Source organism: Oncorhynchus mykiss, chromosome 1 (genome assembly GCF_013265735.2).
Source record: "Oncorhynchus mykiss isolate Arlee chromosome 1, USDA_OmykA_1.1, whole genome shotgun sequence".
Classification (NCBI taxonomy): domain Eukaryota; kingdom Metazoa; phylum Chordata; class Actinopteri; order Salmoniformes; family Salmonidae; genus Oncorhynchus; species Oncorhynchus mykiss.
The window spans coordinates 36,947,939-36,965,926 of NC_048565.1; the positions used below are offsets into that span (position 1 = coordinate 36,947,939).

The 17,988-nt window shown below is 42.2% G+C and overlaps 1 protein-coding gene across 5 annotated transcripts in view; it reads right to left on the minus strand.

Annotated features, from left to right (window-relative positions):
* The window catches only part of trim44 (tripartite motif containing 44), a 68,500-nt gene extending 63,467 nt beyond the window's left edge, over positions 1 to 5,033 (minus strand). The window contains exon 1 of one of the 5 annotated variants that reach the window (XM_021600592.2): positions 4,521 to 5,033. The gene's annotated coding sequence lies outside the window, so the exon portion shown is untranslated. Of the gene's footprint in view, positions 1 to 4,468 lie in introns of all 5 variants that reach the window. The other 4 variants (XM_021600572.2, XM_021600563.2, XM_021600601.2 and 1 more) reach the window with 4 other exon arrangements.
* Between the last annotated feature and the right edge of the window lie 12,955 nt (positions 5,034 to 17,988).

Consider the following 17,988-nt stretch of genomic DNA (forward strand, 5'->3'; position numbering starts at 1 on the left):
CTACTGAGAATGCATACCCAGCAACAGCACAAGCAAATACACACACTCTCTCTCTGGGCAAGTTCGTTTTCCATGGACCAGTGCCATGGGTGGGTGGAGATTTTACTTAAGGACCAATGGAATTGTATAAAATGTACAAACTTCGCCCACCCCGGACACCGGCCACGCAGAATGAACTCCCTTTCTCTCTTCCCTCCTTCTGTCAACCGTCAGAACTTGACCTTTTTTTAATCGCGTCACTCGTCATCTTTTGCTCCTGTCCCTTTCTTTCATTTCACTCTACAGGAGAGCATATGAGAATGCAGGCTACCCGCACTGCCTGCCTGACACACACAGCAGGACCTAAGCTTCATACAAACCCATTATGTGGCACTATATTGAATCACTCCAATATGGTATCCTTCTGCGCGGAAGGATACTTGGAATGTAAGATTAGTCCCATGTACCGGGTAGTGCAGCTGCCGCCGCACTACTTCCAAATCTTTCATTTCTTGGCTCATTCCAGAGAGGATTTGCTTGGTAAGAGCTCTATATTAGAGAGTGTATAAGCGCAGAAGTATACCCGCTGCTATTCAATACCATGGAGCAGCTAGCTAGCCTCTCCATTTGGGTGCTCTGCTGTCCCCCCACTCAGTTTGACTTGTGTCATCTCGTTCGGGTTTTGTTCTTGTTTTTAAATCACTCGTGACAGTGTACCAACATGGGCAATACTCAGTTTGGTCGACCAGTATTGCGGCGCTGGTGGTTTGTCTTAGTTGTCTGAGGGACTCTGTCCACCAGAACCCTCGCGGTTTTAGCCTTCCGGTTCTGGGACCGCCTACCCTGCAGCCATCTTGCCTAGACTCTTGCTCTTATGTGTTCCACAGTGAACAAGCTATGCAAAGAAGCTAGCTTAATAAGGTGTGACCATTGCAGGACAAAGCACAATTATAAATACACTGTACACTTCCCATAAGTCCTGCCAACACTTTCCTTAAGTCCCTGCATTTATACCAAGAAATAAGCTATAAAAAAGGTGGCTTGAATTACAACTGACCCACACGTATAAAGCAAGAAATAAGATATAAACGTGTGGTAAAATGCCCTGCCCCTTAACGGTCAGACAGTTCACACTCCATGTGTCCACCTTCACATAGTCTGTGTTCAAAATACCCACCTGCATTCTGCGTTCTCCTGTTCTTTCAAGGGTGATCTTCTGAGAACACCTGAAACAGCATATCGTGTAGATTGGGAGAACACAGAGCGCTTAAAATCCCCCAAAATTGAAAGGTACCTCGATGTGACCACTAACCTAAACAGTAAAGTTCATCACGCACCTGGCGTCAACAAAGATATATTGTGTAGCATAAAAGCATGTGGACCCTCCTTCAAATTAGTGGTTTTGGCTATTTCAGCCACACCCGTTGCTGACAGGTGTATAAAAATCGAGCACACAGCCATGCAATCTCCATATACAAACAGTGGCAGTAGTAGAGCTCAGTGACTTTAAACATGGCACCATCATAGCATGCCACCTTCCCAACAAGTCAGATCAAATTTCTGCCTGCTAGAACTGCCACGGTCAACTGTATGTGCTCTTATTGTGAAGAGGAAACATCTAGGAGCAACAATAGCACAGCTGCAAAGTTGTAGGCCACACAAGCACACAGAACGGGACTGCCGAGTGCTGAAGTGGGTAGCAAGAAAAAAATATAGTCTGTCCTAAGATGCAACACTCACCGAGTTCCAAACTGTCTCTTGAAACAATGTCAGCACAAGAACTGTTTGTTGGGATCTTAATAAAATGGGTTTCCATGGTCTGGGGCTGTTTTTAAATGGTTTGGGCTAGGCCTCTTAGTTCCAGTGAAGGGAAATCTTAACGCTACAGCATACAATGACATTCTAGACAATTCTGTGCTTCCAACTTTGTGGCAACAGTTTGGGAAAGGCCCTTTCCTGTTTCAGCATGACAATGCCCCTGTGCAAAAAGTGAGGTCCATACAGAAATGGTTTGTGGAGATCGGTGTGGAAGAACTAGACTGGCCTGCACAGAGCCTTGACCTCAACCCCATCGAACACCTTTGGGATGAATTGGAACGCCGACTGTGAGCCAGGCCTAATCGTCCAACATCAGTGCCCAACCTCACTAATGCAGTTGTGGCTGAATAAAAGCCCCCACAGCAACATCCCAACATCTTGTGGAAAGCCTTCCCAGAAGAGTGGAGGCTGTTATGGCAGCAAAGGGGGGGACCAACTCCATTTTAATGCCAATGATTTTGGAATGAGATGTCCACATACTTTTAGTTGTGTAGCTAGCTACGTCCATTTACAATATACCCAATGTAGTAGTGTTAGCCACTAGTGCTACCAATTCAGTGAAGGACTATGCCAGAATTAAAATATTGAACACAAATACTAAGTAAAGGAACAGAATCAATTTTCAGTAGTTCGCTAAATTAAGCTGAAACCAACCAGAATTGCACAACGAGCAGGCTTACATTGTGATAAATTCATACAACAACCATGCATATTATTAAATTACACCGATGCTCAAGACAGCTTGAACCCTATGCATTGATAACTAATTGATAGGCAATATAATTCAATACAACTACATTAGGTCTAGACTACTTCATCTTAATGTATTGGATTCAAAACAAACACTGGCATATTATAAAAGGAGAACAGGTCCAATTTAATTATATGCATACATAAACAGGAATATCTATTAAATGAATACACCAAATATGATTAATGCCCTTCTCTCTCCTTGCAGGGGATTAGACAGATGAACTGCAGTCCCCAGATGCCCATGCCTCAAAACCAGAATTGTGTGGAGACATCAACACTGGTTATTTCTTATAAAATATTAACCCTGTTGTTTTCCTGTATCTGTGTACAGTATGAATACAACAGGATACATATGGTCCAAAGAAGTGCTTACGTGCATGTTCATTCTCGACAAAGTAATAAGAAATAAAATGAATACCAACCAAGAGTAAATGGCTCAGTAGCATAAACCTTTAATCAACCCCAAGAGACACATCAAGGAGATTAACATTCAAAAGTTTTTAAATACACAGGACATGAGTTTATAGGTTTTTATTCCAACCTTTCACCAACACCTCATTCAACTAATTGTTGTCTAAATTGTAGACAAATAGTTGAACATGGTGTTTGCTGGGCAGTAATAAAATGTGCACACAGTACAGTACCCAGGGGCAGAAATCATTTTAGAAAGAGCTTCATATGTTACAATGAGCTGACAATTCTGCATGATGGAGAATACTGTGTGGATCCACTTCTAACATAGTGACGTTGCACACTGCTGAATAAGTTCCTGACTAAACTCCTGTGATAGGGTGATTTTCCTGGTGGACAGGGGGTCCTCAAGTTCTTCACATCTGTCTGGGTGATGGGGTGGGATGTGTGTCAACCTAAGGAAAACAGAGCAGAAACATAAAGCCAAGGGAGGATAAATTAACCTCACTGCTCAAATGTAAAATGCTAGTTGAAGCTGCTGAGAACCACAACTAGCTTTGTTAATGTGCAATGGTTTTTCATATTCCTTGGCTTGATCACGTTTTAAGTTTTAAAACGTTCATTTCATTATATGCAATGGTGAAACAAGAGGGGGGGTGACAAGAAGAAAGTTAGCTAACGTTAGGTAAACATACTACATGCATGTAGTTACTGATAATTTAAGAATGCACAAATAACTTGCCTGGCTAGCAAGCCTAGACTGAACAGAACACAGTTAGCTGCATTTCCTGCAGTTTTTTTATCCGATGTTAAAATGTCTTGCCTCCAAACCAGTTGGCGCAGTGACTCAACATTTGAATAAAACATTTATATGAAAGTAATTCGTTCAATATTAACAAAATATGGTGAATCAATAAACCTAATACTTACATTTTACAAAGTTATTCCTTATTCGTCTGGAACATTTTCTCCCAAGCAGGAACCTTAGACCCCGTTAATTTAAAAGTCTCGCTCTGTCGCAAGGTGTTATGGGATATCCTCCCCGGTTAACGAAAAAATGTGTTCCAATGCGTTCTTTGTTTTCCAGACTTTTCGCTTATAGAACTTCCGGTAAACTTAGTACATACTTGCCTTTTTGCGTTTTTATGTTTGGACTCGCACTTGAAAATGACAGTTGTCTTACGTACTCGCTATACGCTCTAGATAGAACACGAGTATGCATTTTGGAACTCAGTAATAGTGTATGAGACAAAGGCTGGTACTGTAGGTCCGTAGTAATATTTACGATTATACACAGCAGGGCCTAAACTTAATTCAAATCCGCTATTTTGTTTTCTCTTCTGTTCTCCTTCTCTGTGTTGGGGCCTATTCCCTCCTGGACAATGCTCGGGTATTCTCTCTCCTTCCTGACACGAACAACCAGCACAAACCGGGCTTCGCTGCAACAACAAAAAACAACCATCTTTTCCCCTCTATATCCAGTTCTCTGACTCATTCAAACACTCACTTTTCCCCTGTGAGGCCTACCAGTGGGCAGCTCAGTTCAAATGGGTACTCACTGCTGGTATTTCTGTGAGGCAGGCGCTGCAGTCTCGTTCTCTTTCTGCCGCTCTTCGTTAAACTCTCTGCTGGGGAGAGCACAGACAGTGTTGACGTTAGCTAGCTAGCACTTCCTTATGCAAACTGCCCTGGTCTACTTTCACTTCACAGCTGAAGCTCTGGCTGCATTCACTTCCTTGTTTTCCTCAGCTGCTGGGTATTTATTTTCTCCCCCCTTTCTCTCTTTACTTCCTGGTTCTCTAGCGGCAGCCGGAAAGAGAGACACAGAAGTGGGAGAGAGAAACTATCTTGACAACCGTAAAGGCAGAGGGAGCAGCCCGCTAGCAAACACAGACAACGGAGCAGGATTAGAAGGCTTCAGAGGGAGAGGAAACAAACTCTTCCACCGCTCTCCTCAGATATAGCTAAGAGGCTATTGAGCTTAGGCTCCACATAAGCAGAAGTGTTTGGTCTGTGTTTAGAGTGCTGCCTCCTACTCAATGGTGAAACATAAATACATTTTCCATTAACTAAACCGGTTACGTTGAGTGGCCATGTGCAATTTTAGACGATTGACACGCTGAAAGTCCGCCTCTCCCATCTACTAATTGTTTTTTAGGAGAATACTAACCCACATGGGTGATTGAAAAATGAACAAGGTCCACATTCCAGTCCTGTTGGTGGCGGTAATTCACCTTAAAGTTGGTTGCCAACTGCCATATAGAATTCACAGAAGAAGAAAAATACGAAAACTGAGAGATTAATAAAAGAGAACTAACTAAAAACGATCTAGGTTTCCCCTTTATCTGTGGATTAAATGTCAGATTAGAAAAAATATGACACAAAATGGGTCAAAATTCTACAAAGATCCAGCTAAAAAAAGTACCACATGCATTTCAGGTAAAAAATTAAAAAAAACAACAACCCAATGATTATCTAACAAGACAAATTACCTAGCAACAGCAAGCTTGTCCCCAAATGAATATAGTTGGTTCACAGTTGGTTTTGCTATTTTAACCGGCGTGTCATGAATGCATCTGGTGGGAATAGACAAAATCAACATGCGCATGGTGGAGGATGCATGCACAGAGCCAGTTTGGTCAAGGTGTAAACTGAAATCACAGTCTGAGTGGGCCTCAGAGGATGTGGACAAAGATGTGTTGTCAATTACAAAATATAAAATAACAAAGCCAGACAAGCCACACTGCAAGAGAATAAACAATAGAGACAAAAAAAAGCATTTAGCACAAACAGATGAGAAAATTATATTGTCCAAATCTTTAGTGAGTTCCAGTGGAAAATAAGGGCGGCTAAAAAAATAAATCAGAAGGTCGGATTTCAACGAAGACAACACTTGATATATCGCACTTGGGTAGTTTCACAAGAGTCCCTTTTTGGGTTGTGTAACTTGGTGGGGAATAAAACATTTACCTAATTTGAATTCTGTCATGACCAGCACATTCAACTTAATAAAAAACACATTTCCCATCTCAAGATGTTAAATAAAATAAAACATGTAATTGTTAAAACATTTCTAGCCTGTCTATGGGTAACATTGTTGAGGTGTTACGCTCGACCCACTCAGTTTTTCACTAGAAAGTGGCCAAAAAGAGTAGAACGAGCTCACTTGCGTTTACACTATGATTTGACTATTAGATGTTCAATGTTGATTTTGAAAAAAATATTTAGGAAGGAATAGCTTCACCAAATTAAAAGAGTTCAGTTCACAGTTAACCTTAAATTGAGGGATGAACCCACATGAAATATATAACAATCATCAGGAATAATGTTCTCAAAGCAACAAAGTAACTAGGGTTTTACAAGGATGGTGAAAACCTGGAGAAGGGTGAAACTATGCAGAGGGTTAAGTAAGCTCTAATTGACAAGATATGGCAAGACCACATAACTTACTCACTATAGAACATCATTGCCTTTTTATGCACTTTTTCTCTATGCTTATTCTGACCTTGAACTTTAGTATGAGAATAGCATGCTATTCACCCACTAACCGTTTGAGGTGGAGCACAAATAAATGTACAAATAAATGTAGGTGTGGTGGTGGTCTAAAGATACAACGTATTCGGACCTTCCCTTTAAGCCATTTAAAAGCCAATTTACAGTGCATTCGGAAAGTATTCAGACCCCTTCCCTTTTTCCACATTTTGTTACGTTAATTAAAGCCTTACTCTAAAAGTGATATTAAAAAAATAACAATCCGGGCCTCCCGGGTGGCGCAGTGGTTAAGGGCACTGTACTGCAGCGCCAGCTGTGCCACCAGAGATTCTGGGTTCGTGTCCAGGCTCTGTCATAACCGGGCGCGATCGGGAGGTCTGTGGGGCGACGCACAATTGGCCTAGCGTTGTCCGGGTTAGGGAGGGGTTGGCCGGTAGGGATATTCTTGTCTCATCGCGCATCAGCGACTCCTGTGGTGGGCACCAGCGCAGTACGCGCCAACCAAGGTTGCCAGGTGCACAATGTTTCCTCCGACACATTGGCTGGCTTCCGGGTTGGATGCGTGCTGTGTTAAGAAGCAGTGCGGCTTGTGTATCGGAGGACGCATGACTTTCAACCTTCGTCTCTCCCGAGCCCGTACAGGAGTTGTAGCGATGAGACAAGCTAGTAGCTACTAACAATTGGATACCATGAAATTGGGGAGAAAAAGGGCAACAAAAAAATAAAAAAAACAATCCTCAATCTGCACACAATACCCCATAACGACAAAGCAAAAACAGGTTTTAAGAAATGTTTGGAAATGTATTAAAAATTAAAAATAAAGACAAAAATTATTGACATAAGTATTCAGACCCTTTGCTATGAGACTCAAAATTGAGCTCATTGATCATCCGTAAGATGTTTCTACAACTTGATTGGAGTGCATCCGTGGCAAATTCAATTGATTGGACATGATTTTGAAAGACACACACAACCTTATATAAGGTCCCACAATTGACAATGCATGTCAGAGCAAAAACCAAGCCATGAGGTTGAAGGAATTGTCCATAGAGATCAGTGACAGGATTGTGTCGAGGCACAGATCTGCAGAATTGAAGGTCCCCAAGAACACAGTGGCCTCCATCATCCTTAAATAGAAGAATTTTGGAACCACCAAGACTCTTCCTAGAGCTGGCCGTCCGGCCAAACTGAGCAATGGTGGGAGAAGGGCCTTGGTCAGGGAGGTGACCAAGAACCCGATTGTCACTCTTACAGAGCTCCAGAGTTCCTCTGTGGAGATGGGAGAACCTTCCAGAAGGACAAGCATCTCTGCAGCACTCCACCAATCAGGCCTTTATGGTAGAGTGGCCAGACGGAAGCCACTCAATAAAAGGCACATGACAGCCCGGGACTCTCAGACCATGAGGAACAAGATTCTCTGGTCTGATGAAACCAAGATTGAACTCTTTGGCCTGAATGCCAAGCATCATGTCTGGAGGAAACCTGGCACAAGCATGGTGGTGGGAGCATCATGCTGTGGGGATGTTTTTCAGCAGCAGGGACTGCGAGATTAGTCAGGATCGAGGGAAAGATGAACAGAGCAAAGTACAGAGAGATCCTTGATAAAAATCTGCTCCAGAGTGCTCAGGACCTCGGAATAGGACGAAGGTTCACCTTCCAAAAGGACAACGACCCTAAGCCAAGACAATGCAGGAGTGGATTTGGAACAAGTCTTAATGTCATTGAGTGGCCCAGCCAGAGCCGGGTCTCTCTGGAGAGACCTGAAAATAGCTGTGCAGGGATGTTCCCCATCCAACCTGACATAGCTTGAGAAAATCTGCAGAGAAGAATGGGAGAAACTTTCCAAATACAGGTATGCCAAGCTTGTAGCGTCATACCCAAGAATTCTCGAGGCCGTAATCACTGCCAAAGGTGCTTCAACAAAGTCCTGAGTAAAGGGTCGGAATAGTTATGTAAATGTGATATTTAATTTATTATTTAATTTTTTATTTCTAAATTAGCAACATTTTCTAAAAAACTTTTTTTGCTTTGTCATTCTGGGGTATTGTGAGTAGATTGACTGTTTAATACATTTTAGAATATGGACGTGATGTAACAAAATGTGGAAAAAGTGAAGGGGTCTGAATAATTTCCAAATGTACTGTATGCTTGAAACCGAAAATGTGTCCGAAAGCTTCTTATGGAAGTTGTGACACAATTGCGGAGCCACCGGGAAGCATGCAGAGGCCAAATTGAGCTTGGTACTTCATCACTGTGCGCCTCCCAATTTTAATAACAATGCGTAGGGCTCCATATAGCTCCGCATTGACATGATTCGTTGACAGTAGGTGGGGGCAGGAAGTCCTATATAAACACAAACTCACTTCCTTGACAAGATCTCTGCCCAACAGCTCTGCACTGCTCTGTGAAGCGCAAGCAGTATGAATGCCCTGACTTCTGCAGAGACCATATCACCATAAATGCTGCACGGCCAATGCAGAAGTCAGTTTGACCATGCACAGCCTTTTATTTCCCTAATAATTCGACCACCATTAATAAGTTCTTGCAAATCTGTTAAGGGAATATATATGTTTAAAGTAATGACTAAAAATTCCACCCTGAAATGTATAAGACTATGTGAAATGTATTGGAATTGTAAGACTATATTCCAATAATACATGTGTGGGACAAGTTAAGAGGGAGAAATGTATGGTTGAGAAAACAGAGGCTGGTAGACTACACATGATATCTCTGAAAAAGCTGACAACAGGAGGGCCCTTCCAAGGTCTCTCTAATCTAGGGAGGAGAGGAGAGAATGGCGAGAAACTGCCAAGGCTGGTAGAAAAGTGATAAAACTGTGTGTGTGTGTGTGTGTGTGTGTAGAGGGGGTTATAAAGACTGTTCAAATTTTGGATGACTTTAGAACGTTCTCGTGAATAAAGAACCAACCTTTTGCAGAAGCTGAGTCTTTGCCTAATTATTATTAAACCCAGGGTCTTACAAACCTTGGGGATTGGTCAAAGCTTAAATAATTGTTTAGTTATCATCATTGGGATTGAAAATTCTCGTAACATGGTCCCAAGTGGAAAAGCATCTACTTTATTTTTTCCTGATAGAAATAACACCATTCTCAATGCACTGTAATTTCCAAATTAATACAAACTGTTGAGTAATTAATTTGCATAAGGGGATTGTGAATATAAATTATATAAGCTTACTTTTTTAGATTTATTTATCTTTTGATCACTGGAGACAAATGTGAAACCAGTCATACGGCAGAAAACTGAAACATATCAACTTTCCCACAATAAAGTTTATGAAATGCTGTGCCATTGTCAATCAATCAATCAATCAAATGTATTTATATAGCCCTTTTTACATCAGCAGATGTCACAACGTGCTATGCAGAAACCCAGCCTAAAACCTCAAACAGCAAGCATTGGATATGTGGAAGCACGGTGGCTAGGAAAAACTCCCTAGAAAGGCAGGAACCTAGGAAGAAACCTAGTGAGGAACCAGGCTCTGAGGGGTGGCCAGTCCTCTTATGGCTTTGTCAGGTGGAGATTATAAGAGTACATGGTCATTAAGATTGTTCTTCAAGATGTTCAAACGTTCATAGATGACCAGCAGGGTCAAATAATAGTCACAGTGGTTGTAGAGGGTGCAACAGGTCAGTACCTCAGGTGTAAATGTCAATTAGCTTTTTATAGTCGAGAATTCAGAGGTCGAGACAGCATGTGCGGTAGAGAGAGAGAGAGAGTTGAAAACAGCAGGTCCGGGACAAGGTAGCATGTTCGGTGAACGGGTCAGGGTTCCATAGCCGCAGGCAGAACATTTGAACCCACGGACAGGGCCAACCAGGCAGAATATAACCCCGCAGCCCCCACACCACTATAGGTATATCAACAGACCACCAACTTACTACCCTGAGACAAAGCTGAGTATAGCCCACGAGGATCTCCTCCACCGAAACAAGCCCAAGGGGGCGCAAAAATGGACAGGAAGATCAGGTCAGTGACTCAACCCACTTGTAGTAAGACATTTCTGTCCTACTAGTGTCTGTGTCTTTATTGTCTCCATTCTAGTTCCCTGCAGCTAATCTGGGCGTATTGTCACTAGAGATGACTAGAGCTGACAAATCAGTTCAAGACTGCATTACATACTGTAGACAAGAATGTGTTTTACTAGAGATAGCATAGGAGTAGAACAATCCCTCATTGTCTCAAAATCATCCTTGCAACTGGGAAACTAAGCCAGGGTGGGGTTAAGACAACAACCCTGTGCAGATAACGACCGGATGAACCCAGAGTGGTTTATTATTCCTGTTGGTCTGCATGAGAGGGGCTGAACCAACCACGACGAAGCGATTTTAGTGTCAGCTATATATAGTACTCTGCATTTGTGTAAAGGTTAGGTTACTCGGTCCAAAACTCAAGGGTGTGGGGTCGACCAGCCTCATTATTGCATTAATTAATCAATTTGAAATAAAGATGTTTGTTTGAAGAAATGGCAGTCTCTCTCAGTATGAATTTCCATGACAAGGGACGCACCCCTCCTAGGTAAGGCATGGAAGAGCACTAGTAAGCCAGTTGAACAGCCCCCGTAATAGGGTCAGAGGCAGAGAATCCCAGTGGAGAGAGGGGCTGGCCAGGCATAGACAAGGCAAGGGTGGTTCATTGCTCCAGTGCCTTGTCGTTCACCTTCGCACCCCAGGGCCAGACTACAGTCAATCATAGGACCTACTGAGGAGAAAAGTCTTCAGAAAATACTTAAAAGGTCGAGACCGAGTCTCACATGGATAGAAAGACCAATCCATTCAAAATGGAGCTCTATAGGTTAAAGCCCTGTCTTCAGCTGTTTGCTTATAAATTCTAGGGACAATAAGGAGGCGGGTAGCTGGAGAGTAGAGAATTGCAGAAGTCTAATCTGGAAGTGATAAAAACATGGATTCGCTTTTCTGCATAATTTTTGGACAAACAGTTTTCACTTTTGCAATGTTACAACAATTTAAAAAAGTTGTCCTCTAAATATTCTTGATATGTTTGTCAAAAAAGAGAGCAGGGTCCAGAGTAACACCGAGGTCCTTCACAGTTTTATTTGAGATGGACTGTACAACCGTCAAGATTAATTGTCAAATCCAACAGCAGATCTCTTTGTTTCTTGGGACCTAGAACTAGCATCTCTGTTTTGTCCAAGATTAAAAGTAACATATGCCACCATCCTCTTCCTTAGGTCTGAAACACAAGCTTCCAGGGTAGGCAATTTTGGGGCTTCACCATGTTTCATCGAAATGTACAGCTGTGTGTCGTCCGCATAGCAGTGACATTTGACAAATGACGACACAAAGAGGTAGAATATATAGTAAATAATAGTGGACAATAATATATAGTGGACCATAATATATAGTGAACAATAGTGATCCTGAAATGGAACCTTGAGGAACACCAAAAAGTACAATTGATTTGTCAGAGGACAAACCATCCACAGAGACAAACTGAAATATTTCTGACAGATAAGAACTAAACCAGGCAAGAACTTGTCCATGTAGACCAATTAGGATTTCCATTCTCTCCAAAAGAGTGTGGTGATCGATGGTGTCAAATGCAGCATTAAGGTCTAGAAGCATGAGGACAGATGCAGAGCCTTAGTCTGACGCCATTAAAAGGTAATTTACCACCTTCACGGATTTTTCTAAACATATTTAGAGGAATGGTAGGTTCGATATAGGCCGATGGTTTTTTACATTTCGGGGTCAAGGTTTGGCTTTTTCAAGAGAGGCTTTATTACTGCCACTTTTAGTGAGTTTGGTACACACACCGGAGGATAGGGAGCCATTTATTAAATTCAACAAAGGAGGTTCATGCACAGGAAGTAGTTATTTCAGTAGTTGGAATAGGGTCCAGTATTCAATTTGAAGGTTTGGAGGCCATGACTATTTTCATGAATGTGTAAAGAGATACAGGATTCAGAAACTTGAGTGTCTCCATTGATCCTAGGTCCTGGCAGTTCTGTGCAGACTCAGGACAACTGAGCCTTGGAGAAATACGCACATTTAAAGAGGAGTACATAAGAATTTAATTTTTAAGGACTTTTCATATCAAATGTTATTTGTCACATGCCCGGAATACAACCGTAAGCCCTAAGCCAACAATGCAGTTCAATTAAATACATAATAAACAAAGTAAAAAATATATATTTTAAAAAGTAACACAATAACAACAACGAGGCTTTCTACAAGGGGTACCTGTAGAGAGTCAATGTGTGGGAGTACAGGTTAGTCAAAGTAATTTGCACATGTACAGTTGAAGTTGGAAATTTACATACACCTCAGCCAAATACATTTAAACTCAGTTTTTCACAGTTCCTGACATTTAATAACTAGTAAAAATTCCCTTTTTTAGTGCAGTTAGGATCACCACTTTATTTTAAGAATGTGAAATGTCAGAATAATAGTAGAGAGAAGGATTTATTTCAGCTTTTATTTCTTTCATCACATTCCCAGTGGGTCAGAAGTTTACATACACTCAATTAGTATTTGGTAGCATTGCCTTTAAATTGTTCAACTTGGGTCAAACGTTTCGGGTAGCATTTCACAAGCCTCCCACAATAAGTTGGGTGAATTTTGGCCCGTTCCTCCTGACAGAGTTCGGTTTGTAGGCCTCCTTGCTAGCACACGCTTTTTCAGTTCTGCCCACAAATTTTCTATGGGATTGAGGTCAGGGCTTTGTCATGGCCACTCCAATACCTTGACTTTGTTGTCCTTAATTAAGCCACTTTGCCACAACATTGGAAGTATGCTCAGGGTCATTGTCCATTTGGAAGACCCATTTGAGACTAAGCTTTAACTGATGTCTTGAGATGTTGCTTCAATATATCCACATCATTTTCCATCCTCATATTACCATCTATTTTGTGAAGTGCACCAGTCCCTCCTGCAGCAAAGCACCCCCACAACATGATGCTGCCACCCCCATGCTTCACGGTTGGTATGGTGTTCTTTTGGCTTGCAAGCTTCCCCTTTTTCCTCCAAACATAATGATGGTCATTATGGCCAGCAGCTCTATTTTTGTTTCATCAGACCAGAGGACAATTCTCCAAAAAGTAAGATCTTTGTCCCCATGGGCAGTTGCAACCAGTAGTCGGGCTACTTTATGGCGGTTTTGGAGCAGTGGCTTCTTCCTTGCTGAGCGGCCTTTCAAGTTATGTCAATATAGGACTCGTTTTACTGTGGATATGGATACTTTGTACCGGTTTCCTCCAGAATCATCACAAGGTCCTTTGCTGTTATTCTGGGATGTATTTTCACTTTTCGCACCAAAGTACGTTCATCTCTAGGAGACAGGACACGTCTCCTTCCTGAGCGGTATGATGGCTGCGTGGTCCCATGGTGTTTATACTTGCGTACTATTGTTTGTACAGATGAACGCGGACCACCTTCAGGCATTTGGAAATTGCTCCCAAGGATGAACCAGACTTGTGGAGGTCTACAATTTTTTTTCCTGAGGTCTTGGCTGATTTCTTTTGATTTTCCCATGATGTCAAGCAAAGAGGCACTGAGTTTGAAGGTAGGCCTTGAAATACATACACAGGTACACCTCCAATTGACTCAAATGATGTCAGAAGCTTCTAAAGCCATGACATCATTTTCTGGAATTTTCCAATCTTTTTAAAGGCACAGTCAACTTAGTGTATGTAAACTTCTGATCCACTGGAATTGTGATACAGTGAAATAAGTGAAATAATCTGTCTGTAAACAATTGTTGGAAAATGTACTTGTGTCATGCACAAAGTAGATGTCCTAACCGGCTTTCCAAAACTATAGTTTGTTAACAAGAAATTTGTGGAGTGGTTGAAAAATGAGTTTAAATGACTCCAACCTACGTTTATGTAAACTTCTGACTTCAACTGTACCAAACATAGATCTCAATGGACAACCTCTGCCATGCTTTAAATAAACCTCATTGTGATAGGAAATCACCAGTCCATTTCAATACATACCCCCAACTGTAGGTAGGGGTAAAGTGACTATGCATAGATAATAAACAGCCAGTAGCAGCAGTGTCAATGTAAATAATCTGGGTGGCCATTTGATTAATTGTTCAGCAGTCTTATGGCTTGGGGGTAGAAGCTGGTATTAAGGAACCTTTTGGTCTGAGGCTTGACGCTCCGGTAGCACATGCCATGCAGTAGCAGAGAGAACAGTCTATGACTTGAGTAACTGGAGTGTTTGAATTTTTGGGGGGCCTTCCTCTGACACAGTCTGGTATATAATTCCTGGATGACAGGAAGCTTGGCCCCAGTGATGTACTGGGCTGTTCACACTACCCTCTGTAGCGTCTTAAGGTCAGATGCCTAGCTGTTGCCATACCAGGCATTGATGCAACCGGTCAGGATGCTCTCAATGGTGCAGCTGTAGAATGTTTGAGGATCTGGGGACACAATCTTTTCAGTCTCCTGAGGGGGAAAAGGTGTTGTCGTTCTGTCTTCACGACTGTCTTCATGTGGTTGGACCATGATATTTTGATGGTGATGTGAAAACCAAGGAACTTGAAACTCTCAAACAGCTACACTACAGCCCAGTCGATGTTAATGGGACCTGTTCGGCTCACCATTTCCTGTAGTCCACAATCAGCTCATTTGTCTTGCTCAACGTGAGGGAGAGGTTGATGTCCTGGCACCACACTGCCAGGTCTCTGACCTCCTCCCTATAGGCCATCTCATCGTTGTTGGTGATCAAGCCTACCACTGCTGTGTCATCAGCAAACTGAATGATGGTGTTGGAGTCATGTTTGGCCACGCAGTCATGGGTGAACAGGGAGTACAGGAAGGGACAAAGCGTGCACCCCTACGGGGCCCCGGTGTTGAGGATCGGCATGGCAGTAAGTACAAGATCCAGTGGCAGAGGGAGGTGTTTAGTCCCAGGGTTCCTAGCTTAGTCAGGAGCTTTTAAGCAACTATAGTGTTAAAATGCTGAACTGTAGTCAATGAACAGCATTCTCACATAGGTGTTCCTTTTGTCCAGGTGGGAAAGGGCAACGTGGAGTGCGATTGAGATTGCGTCATCTGTGGATCTGTTGGGGCAGAATGTGAATTGGAGTGGGTCCAGGGTTTCTGGGATGATATTGTTGATGTGAACCATAACCAGCCTTTCAAAGCACTTCATGGCTACCGACGTGAGTGCTATGGGGCGGTAATCATTCAGGTAGGTTACCTTCGCTTTCTTGGGCACCGGGACTATGGTGGTCGGCATGAAACGTGTGTATTACAGACTCAGTCAGGGAGAGGTTGAAAATATCAGTGAAGACACTTGCCAGTTGGTCAGCGCATGCTGGGAGTACACGTCCTGGTAATCTGTCTGACCCTGCGGCCTTGTGTGGTGTTGGCGAAGTAGGTCTCCCTGTTTGCCGACCATCTGGGAGATGTCTCGGTTGGTTGCTGGTTCCATTTTGTGAGGCAATATTCTGTAATGTAGACACAGGGAGTCAGGAAGTGCAGTTAGTGAGTTTAGTGACAAAGGACATTGAATGATACAAAACAAGAAAGTGTCTAAACATGGAAACATAAACAATATTGCCTGGTGGGTGATTCAACGGAGGGCTGTATAAAGGGGAAGTAATCAGGGAGGTGATGAAGTCCAGGTGTGCCTAATGAGGCGTAGGTGTGCAGAATTAAGGGTGCCAGGTGTGCGTAAGGATGGGTTGCCAGGACAGGTGGTTAGTAGACCGGTGACATCGAGCGCCGGAGATTCCACAAGGTTTGGTTGTTGACTTACTATATACTATATGTTACAGGAGGGTTTCCCAAACTAATGTCTATTTTGTGATGTCATTAAAATGATCATACAGACGTTATAACAGAAACATTGTAACTTTAAGACTGTATATATCAGATTTACATCTAAATGTTGTAAAAAATTCTATGATTAAATATTTATTTTTTTAAAGATGGAAATGTGATCTTAGCCTTCTAAATCGATTATTTTTTCTTGCAAACTTTTGCTGACTGTCTAGCTTACATGATTAATAGTGAGCTGGACACCGTCAATAAGCTGTAGGTCCGTTATCATTTCGATTTGGATTTAATAATTTGAAAGCTTACTGAACAAAAATATAAACTCACCATGTAAATTGCTGGTCCCATGTTTCATGAGCTGAAAAAAAAGATCCCTGAAATGTTCCATTTGCAAAAAAAGCTTATTTCTCTCAAATGTTAATTAGTTTACATCACTGTTAGTGTGAATGTATCCTTTGCCAAGACAATCCACCCACCTCACAGGTGTGGCATGTCAATAAGTTGATTACACAGGTGCACCTTGTGCTGGGGACAATAAAGGGCCACTATAAAATTAGCATTTTTGTCACACATCACAATGACACAGATGTTTTGACGTAGTGTGCAGTTGGCATGCTGTCTGCAGGAATGTCTACCAGAGCTGTTGCCAGAGAATGAAATGTTCATTTCTCTACCATAAGCCATCTCCAACGTCGTTTTAGAGAATTTGGCAGTACCTACAACCAGCCTCACAACCGCATACCATTTGTAACCATGCCAGCCCAGGATCCCCTCATCCAGCTTCTTCACCTGCGGAATTGTGTGAGGCGGTGCTGAGGAGTATTTCTTGGTGTATTAAAGCCCTTTTTTTGGAAAAATCTTATTCTGATTGGCCGGACCTGGCTACGCAGTGGGTGGGCCTGGCTTCCAAGTCGTGGGCCTATGCCCTCCCAGGCCCAAACATGGCTGCGTCCTTGCCCAGTCATGTGAAATCCATAGATTAGGGACTAATTGATTTATTTCAATTGACTAATTTCCTTACATGGACTGAAACTCAGTTGACTCTTTGAAATTGTGGCATGTTGCTGTTTTTAATTGAGTTCACCCGCCACCCCCCCAAAAAACAACATATTATATTTAATTTACAGTACAAGTCAAAAGATGACACATACTTATTCAAGGCTTTTAATTTTACTATTTTCTACATTGTAGAATAATAGTGAAGACGTTAAAACTGTAAAATAACACTTATGAAATCATATAGTAACCAAAGAAGTGTTAAACAAATCAAAATATATTTAGGTAGCCACCCATATATTTAAGAAGCCACCTGTTGTCTTGATGACAGCTTTCCACAGTCTTGGCATTCTCTCAACCAGCTTCACCTGGAATGCTTTTCCAACAGTCTTGAAGGAGTTCCCACATATGATGAGCACTTGTTGGCTGCTTTTCCTTCACTCTGCAGTCCAACACATCCAAAACCATCTTAATTGGGTTGAGGTCGGGTGATTGTGGAGGCCAGATAATCTGGCCTTCTTGGTCAAATAATCTCCTTCTTGGTGAAATAGCCTTTACACAACCTGGAGGTATGTTGGGTCATTGTCCTGTTGAAAAACAAATGATAGTCCCATTAAGTGCCTAACCAGATGGGATTGTGTATTGCTGCAGAAGGCTGCTGTAGCCATGCTGGTTAAGATTGGCTTGAATTTTAAATAAATAACTGACAGTGTCACCAGCAAAGCACCCCTACACCATCACACCTCCTCCTCCATTCTTCACGGTGAG